Consider the following 6245-nt stretch of genomic DNA (forward strand, 5'->3'; position numbering starts at 1 on the left):
GTGAGTCACTTTTGTAGAAGTATGCGCCACGCGATGTTTGGGCATCGGAATACAGAACTGACTCGTCAGGTATCTGAAGTGCACATGGACCGAGGCACCCTGTGCTTTAGCCGGCCACTGTAGGTACCAACCACTGTCCTCCCCCCTCCCCCACACCATGCCCCTCCCCCTACCGCCGGGGCCCCATGTGGACAGAGTGGTCAGGTCACCGCAGACAGGCCTGGGTCCCAGGCTGCTGGCTGGTTCAGCTCCTCCCCACAAGGAACACGGGCCCCCCGAGCAACAGGTCTCCACCCAGAATGCCAGTGTTGGGTCTCCCCATATCGTGTTTCTGAATTGGGAAATTCCCACGAACAATGTTCCGCCCAGAATCCGAGGCTGGCATGCAGGCGGCAGTGTGTTAGCATCACTCCAGCTCTCCGCTGGGGCCTCCATCCCAAGGAGGACCCCGAGTCTGGGCCAGGCTGCCCGAGGGCTAAGGAAAGACCAGCCTTCTTGGATGCCTGCCGCCAACTCAGTCCCCAGTGAGGGATGCAAGCACAGTGCAGCTCAGCCGCGTGACTCAGTGGTTGAGCGCTGACCATTGAACCAAGAGGTGACTGGTTCGATTCCCGGTCAGGGCACACGCCTGGGTTACAGGCTCGATCCCTCATAGGGAGTGAGGAGGCAGCGGATCGCTGATGTTTCTCTCTCTTCGATATTTCTATCTCTCTCTCCCTCTCCCTTCTTCTCTCTCTAAAATCAATAAAAACATGTTTTAAATAGGGTGTCTTCCTTCCAAAGGGCCCAGTGTTCATACTCTAAATGGGAAACTGGCCTCCTGGGCAGACTGTGGATTGTTCCATAGAAGCCAGGAATCCAGGTGAAACAGGCAAAGCACCACGAGTGCAAAACTCTCCAGCAGCACAAATCACATCAGTGGCCAGAGGGGGCCACGGCCCCCAGTTTGGAGCCCGGCAGGCTCCCCCGGCCATCTTCTCAGAGTCGGCTGGGACCCCCTTTTCCGCCGGTAACCTGAGTGTCTGATAAGCTCATCACTCAAGGCCCTTCCTCCTGCTCAGCTCCCTTCCCCGGACGCCAAGAGACACGAGGCAGGTCTGACGTGACAGATCTGCTCGGAGCCCTCGGTAAGTACCGGGATGTGTGCCGGCACGGCGCTGGGAGGATGGATGCGTCCTGGGCGCAGACCTGTCAGCCCAGGCCTCCCGCCCGCGCGCAGCTTCCCGGCCCACGGCCCCGCCGCGCGCACCTGCGGGCTGTTGACAGCGTGGAGACGAGGTTTTCGGAGGCGGTTGGACACCCCGGGAAGCCGCCAGGCCCCCCACACTCAGGTCTTCAGTGCAGGTGTTCCTGTAATTGTGATGCATGAGGGGCTGCCTGGCGTGCATGGCCCTGGGCACGCACACCTCCACCTGCGGAGGGGCCTGCGCGCAGGTCCCGGCCCACCAGGAGGCCCAGAGGAGGGGCAGGGTTGCCAGTGGAGCCCAGATGCCCTGGGTGCGTGTTCCTGCTCAAACCGGCTTTTGGGGATGCTTGTCAGCCAGGGAGCATCCGTGCCCGGCCTTGCTGCCTTCCAGCACAGGGCCTGCCTTGTGTGCGGCTGCAAACGCCCTGGAAGCGACGGCAGGCAGACAGGGAGGCAGGAGAGATGATCGGCTGTGCGGGGAGCTCTGATCAATGGGAGAGACTTAAAAGGAGGTCAGTCGAGTGAGCTGTCAGCGGGTAACGGGGCCCCGGGGTGGGAGTTCAGAGTCATGCATCAGCCTGAATGGACCGGGAGCCAGGGACCGGGAGCCCTGACAGCAGCGATGGGCGCGAGGTGAGTGCAGCGGGGATTGGAGCCGAGGAGAAGGCAGGGGAGGGGCAGCCGGGCAGCCACGGGAAAGCTCCTTCATGAGCAGCCAGCATAGCCCCCGAACGGCCCAGGCCGCCCACCCAGCCCCAGCCCAGGCTTTCTGACCTGCTAGTTGTAACAGGACGGGTGGAGTGGGGTGCAGAAGGCGGGCAGCAGGGGTGGGGAGGCCAGGTACAGGCCTCCCTCTCCAGGTAAAGGTGGCTCAGAACGGCTGCAGGGGTCGGGGCCACTGGCCTCAGAGCCTCCTGCCTTCCACAAATTATCTTTCATTTCCACTCTCAGTATTTATTTCTTTCATACATTATAAACTTAGTTTGAAGTGCCATAACCATATTAAAGAACAACGTTTAAGATGTGAGTGGGGTGCCTGGCCGGTGTTGCTCAGTGGTTGAGCTTTGACCTATGAACCAGGAGGTCACAGTTCAATTCCCACTCGGAGCACATGCCCGGGTTGTGGGCTCGATCCTCAGTGTGGGGTGTGCAGGAGGCAGCGATCCATGATTCTCTCTCATCATTGATGTTTCTATCTCCCACCCCCTCTCCCTTCCTCTCTGAAATCAGTAACTCTTGTTGTTGCAACCCACACTGTGAGGTTTTGTTATGGCTGCCAAGCTAAGACCATACTCTAAAGCAGCGATTCTCAACCTGTGGGTCGCGACCTCTTTGGGGGTCAAACGACCCTTTCACAGGGGTCGCCTAAGACCATCAGAAAACACATATATAATTACATATTGTTTTTGTGATTAATCACTATGCTTTAATTATGTTCAATTTGTAACAATGAAAATACATCCTGCATATCAGATATTTACATGATGATTCATAACAGTAGCAAAATTACAGTTATGATGTAGCCACGAAAATAATTTTATGGTTGGGGGTCACCACAACATGAGGAACTGTATTAAAGGGTCGCGGCATGAGGAAGGTTGAGAACCACTGCTCTAAAGGCTGGAACCCAGTATTTGTGTGAAATGTAAGGCAAGGTTCCAGACTAGCACCTGGAGGGCTAGCTTCCTGGTGGGGGACGATGAGAGACACAAGGGGTACCCCCTTCTCGGAGCTCAGCAAGGGGGACACACCCCACGCAGAGCAGAACAAGACTCATCCAGACACGCTACTCCCTTTCATTCTGGAACCACGGAGGGTGCCAACGTCCAACTGGGAAAACCCCCCATAACATGAGCCCAGCAAAAGCTAGAGCACGGCCCCCAACCACCATCCCTGCCCGGGCGGGGCCCCCACGCCCAGGACTCCCAGGACCCCCACTGCAAACCTGGAAAGAGACAACCGAGCAGCAAAGCCCCCAAATGGCCCTACACGCCTCTCGCCCCTCCCATCCCTCCTTTGGGGAGAGTTTGCTTCCCCTCGGCGCTGAGTCAGAGTCCGGGGCCACGTGGAAATGTTGCTGTTCTGGCTCTAGTTCTCAGAGCGTCCTCTTGGTGCAGCGCTCATTTCTGTCATTTCCGGGGATCTTGTTTTTCCTCAGCCGACGAAAGGATGAGGCCTCTGGAAGCTTCTCTTTGAAGTCCGTTTAGACTTTCCTGGGGGCTGTGTTCAGTGCCCACTCGTTTTGTATTTGGATCGAAGGGTAACCTTCTCATTGGAAGCGTTTGTCGTTTTTATGTATCTCCTCCTTGGTTTTTCCTAAAGAGGAGTGATGTCCGCGTTGGCAGAGGAGCCTGCGCTGCCTGCTTGCTGTTGTTTATACGAACAGCTGGCCCTCTGCCCTCACTGTGTTTGCTTCCTTCCAATAGTGAACTGCGTCCCTCCTTATCACTGGGCCCCTGTTCTTCCTCAGTCATCTCCACTGGCATTTTTATGTTGATTTGAGATAGAGAGAGAAAGAGAGAGAGAGAGAGAGAGAGAGAGAGAGAGGGAGAGAAACATTGATAGTCGCCTCCTGCAAGCTCCCCTACTGGGAATCGATGGCGCTCCAACCAACCGAGCCACACTAGCCAGGGCCCCACTTTTTTGTTTTTTTTTAATATATTTCATTGCTTTTTTACAGAGAGGAAGGGAGAGGGATAGAGAGCCAGAAACATCAATGAGAAAGAAACATCGACCAGCCACCTCCTGCACGCCCCCCACTGGGGATGTGCCCGCAGCCAAGGCACATGCCCCTGACCGGAACCGAACCCGGGACCCCTGAGTCCGCAGGCCGACGCTCTATCCACTGAGCCAAACCGGTTCTGGCGAGGGCCCCACTTTTAATGGATTTATTGAAAACACCTTGTTGCTATGTTATTTGACCCTCCCCACGAAGTTTAATGACTGCCATGCATTCATCATTTTAATGTTTTCTTTGAAGTAAACTGACTAATTTTTTGAGTGTTTTATCTGCCTCCCTCCTCTATGTCTGATCCTCTCTTTTTGTGCAGAGGGATGTCAAGGACCAATGCCTTGGGAGGCTTTAGTGTGCAACCCACCGTGGACCTGACTCTTCCGAGGGGTGAGTTGAGAGCCCTGTGGCCAGGCACCCCGTCAGGAACACAGACTGTCGCTCTGCGCGCGCCCGCGTTCCAATGAGCGATCTGACTCCCCGCTTCCTAAACAGCTTCCTCCTGAGAGCCGTTTCCGGGGAGACACGTCCAGGGTGGGCACAGTCTTTGTCCTTCTTCTGTTTTTCCCCCTTTTTCTTTGAAACAAGGGAAGTTTTGCAGCAGGATTAGCCGTCCTTTCCGATGTGTCTGGGAGCAGGTTGTCTGGAGGCAGCCGGGAAGCCTCCTGTTGCCCAGGTAACAGCACGGGGAGCTGGGAAGGGGCAGCATTCAGAAGGAACAGCGGCAGGGAGTCCTCTGGCCTGAGGAAAGGGCATGTGGCGTCCTGTCACCCAGAAGCGGTGCCTTTCTCTCCCTCATCCCAGCGCGCCAACCACCCGACCCCTGACCAGCAGTCCCAGAATCGAGCTGGACCCTCGGGCCAGGTGCAAATACGCTCTCCTCTCAGGGGCCTGGCAGCTCCTCTGGGATAACTCACTCGGTACATTTTTGCGGAGCACCTACTGCAGCGCTGCTGCCCTGGGGGCTGGGCTGTCACAGGTAAACAACCCCAGCAAAACCCCTGTGGTTGCCCAGCTCCATGGAAAGGGCTGAAGTCTCACATGGAGGCCATGCTGGGGCCCCTAACCCTGGACCCTACCCCTGGCCGGAGGCTGCCACTCAGCCGGTGCCTGAACAGGTGCCCCCACCGGCGATGGCACACCTGCCCCAGCCTGGACCATCGGTGGACACTGGTGCCGATTCTTCAGCTCACTCCCTGGTGTGAACTATAGAAAGCCTCTGTGGAATATTCTGGAACCCTCGCTGCTCTAGGGGGTGGCTTTTATTGAGAATGCCTTTTCTTTTTTCATCCCCCCCCCCCATGATTTCATGAGCATTTTAACAAGAAACGGGATGTCCCTAGTATCCCCCACCCTTGTCACTTGGATGTGCTCGTGCAAACACCCAGGTCTCAGTAAGTTAAGGTGGCCCACTCCGCAGCATGTGTGCTTCTAATGGCATTTTTGGCTGCATCGTGCACTCGGCCTTTTCTGTGTAAGAGGAGCTCCTCCGAGACGCCGCCAACCCCATCTCATTGGAAGCTGATGAGGAAACGCAATATGCCGCGTCCTCCTGCCCGGGGAGCGCGCCAGCCCGCAGCTTCTGCCCGCAGCTTCTGCGCGGCCTGCAAACGCGCCGCCCGCCCCGTCCTGCGCCGATGCTCCGAGTGGTCTCTGGGCGCCGCCGTCTGCCAGGATGCTCATGACATCACTCATATTATTAATAATTACAGGTTACCCACAGATGGGCGGGCAGATGGACACACGCGGCGGAGGCCTGTTTAATCTCGGCCGGGCTATTTCCCCGGCCCGGCTCCCCGTGCCACGCTCGCCGCCTCCCCGGAGGAAACATTAATGAAACAACAAAATGTCCATGAAAGAAACATGAAAAGCCTGTCGGAGGGGCGGTGGTGTTCTGCACCGCACGTCCCTCCAGGAGGGAAAGATGGCCTGACCGCCTGCCTTTCTCGGCGTGGCCTGTGCCGCGTGCTCCTTTGCGAGCCTTAGAGCTGCAGGCGCTCCAAGGAAAGACCTGGCCCGGAGCTCCTCCGACCCGCGGGCTGCCCGGGCTTGGTCTGTGTTCCAGCCTCACAGAGGGGAGGCGTGGAGCTGGTCTCCGTGTGTGTGTGTGTGTGTGTGTGTGTGCGTGTGTGTATGTGTGTGCATGTGTGCGCGTGCGTGTGTGTATGTGTGTGTGCGCGCGTGTGTGTGCGTGTGTGTGTGTGTGTGTGTGTTCACCACTGGGTCCTCAGGCCTCTCCTGGGTTTTCAGGGGGTGGGGGGGATGGACCATTTCTGTCCCTGGGGTGGGCACCAGGGTCCTGGCATGAACTTGCAAACTCCCTGAACG

At 57.2% G+C, this 6245-nt stretch overlaps 1 long non-coding RNA gene across 2 annotated transcripts; it reads left to right on the forward strand.

Moving 5' to 3' along the window:
• The first annotated feature begins 1649 nt into the window (after positions 1 to 1649).
• On the forward strand, positions 1650 to 6038 carry LOC132214585 (uncharacterized). Of its 2 annotated transcripts, none has more exons than XR_009448323.1 (3): positions 1650 to 1819; positions 4237 to 4307; positions 4413 to 6038. It is a non-coding gene; the product is annotated as an uncharacterized LOC132214585 (long non-coding RNA). The 2 variants fall into 2 exon arrangements; XR_009448324.1 differs by having other exon boundaries at positions 4506 to 6038.
• The last annotated feature ends 207 nt before the right edge of the window (positions 6039 to 6245 follow it).

Source organism: Myotis daubentonii, chromosome 13, assembly GCF_963259705.1.
Source record: "Myotis daubentonii chromosome 13, mMyoDau2.1, whole genome shotgun sequence".
NCBI classification, from domain to species: Eukaryota; Metazoa; Chordata; class Mammalia; order Chiroptera; family Vespertilionidae; genus Myotis; species Myotis daubentonii.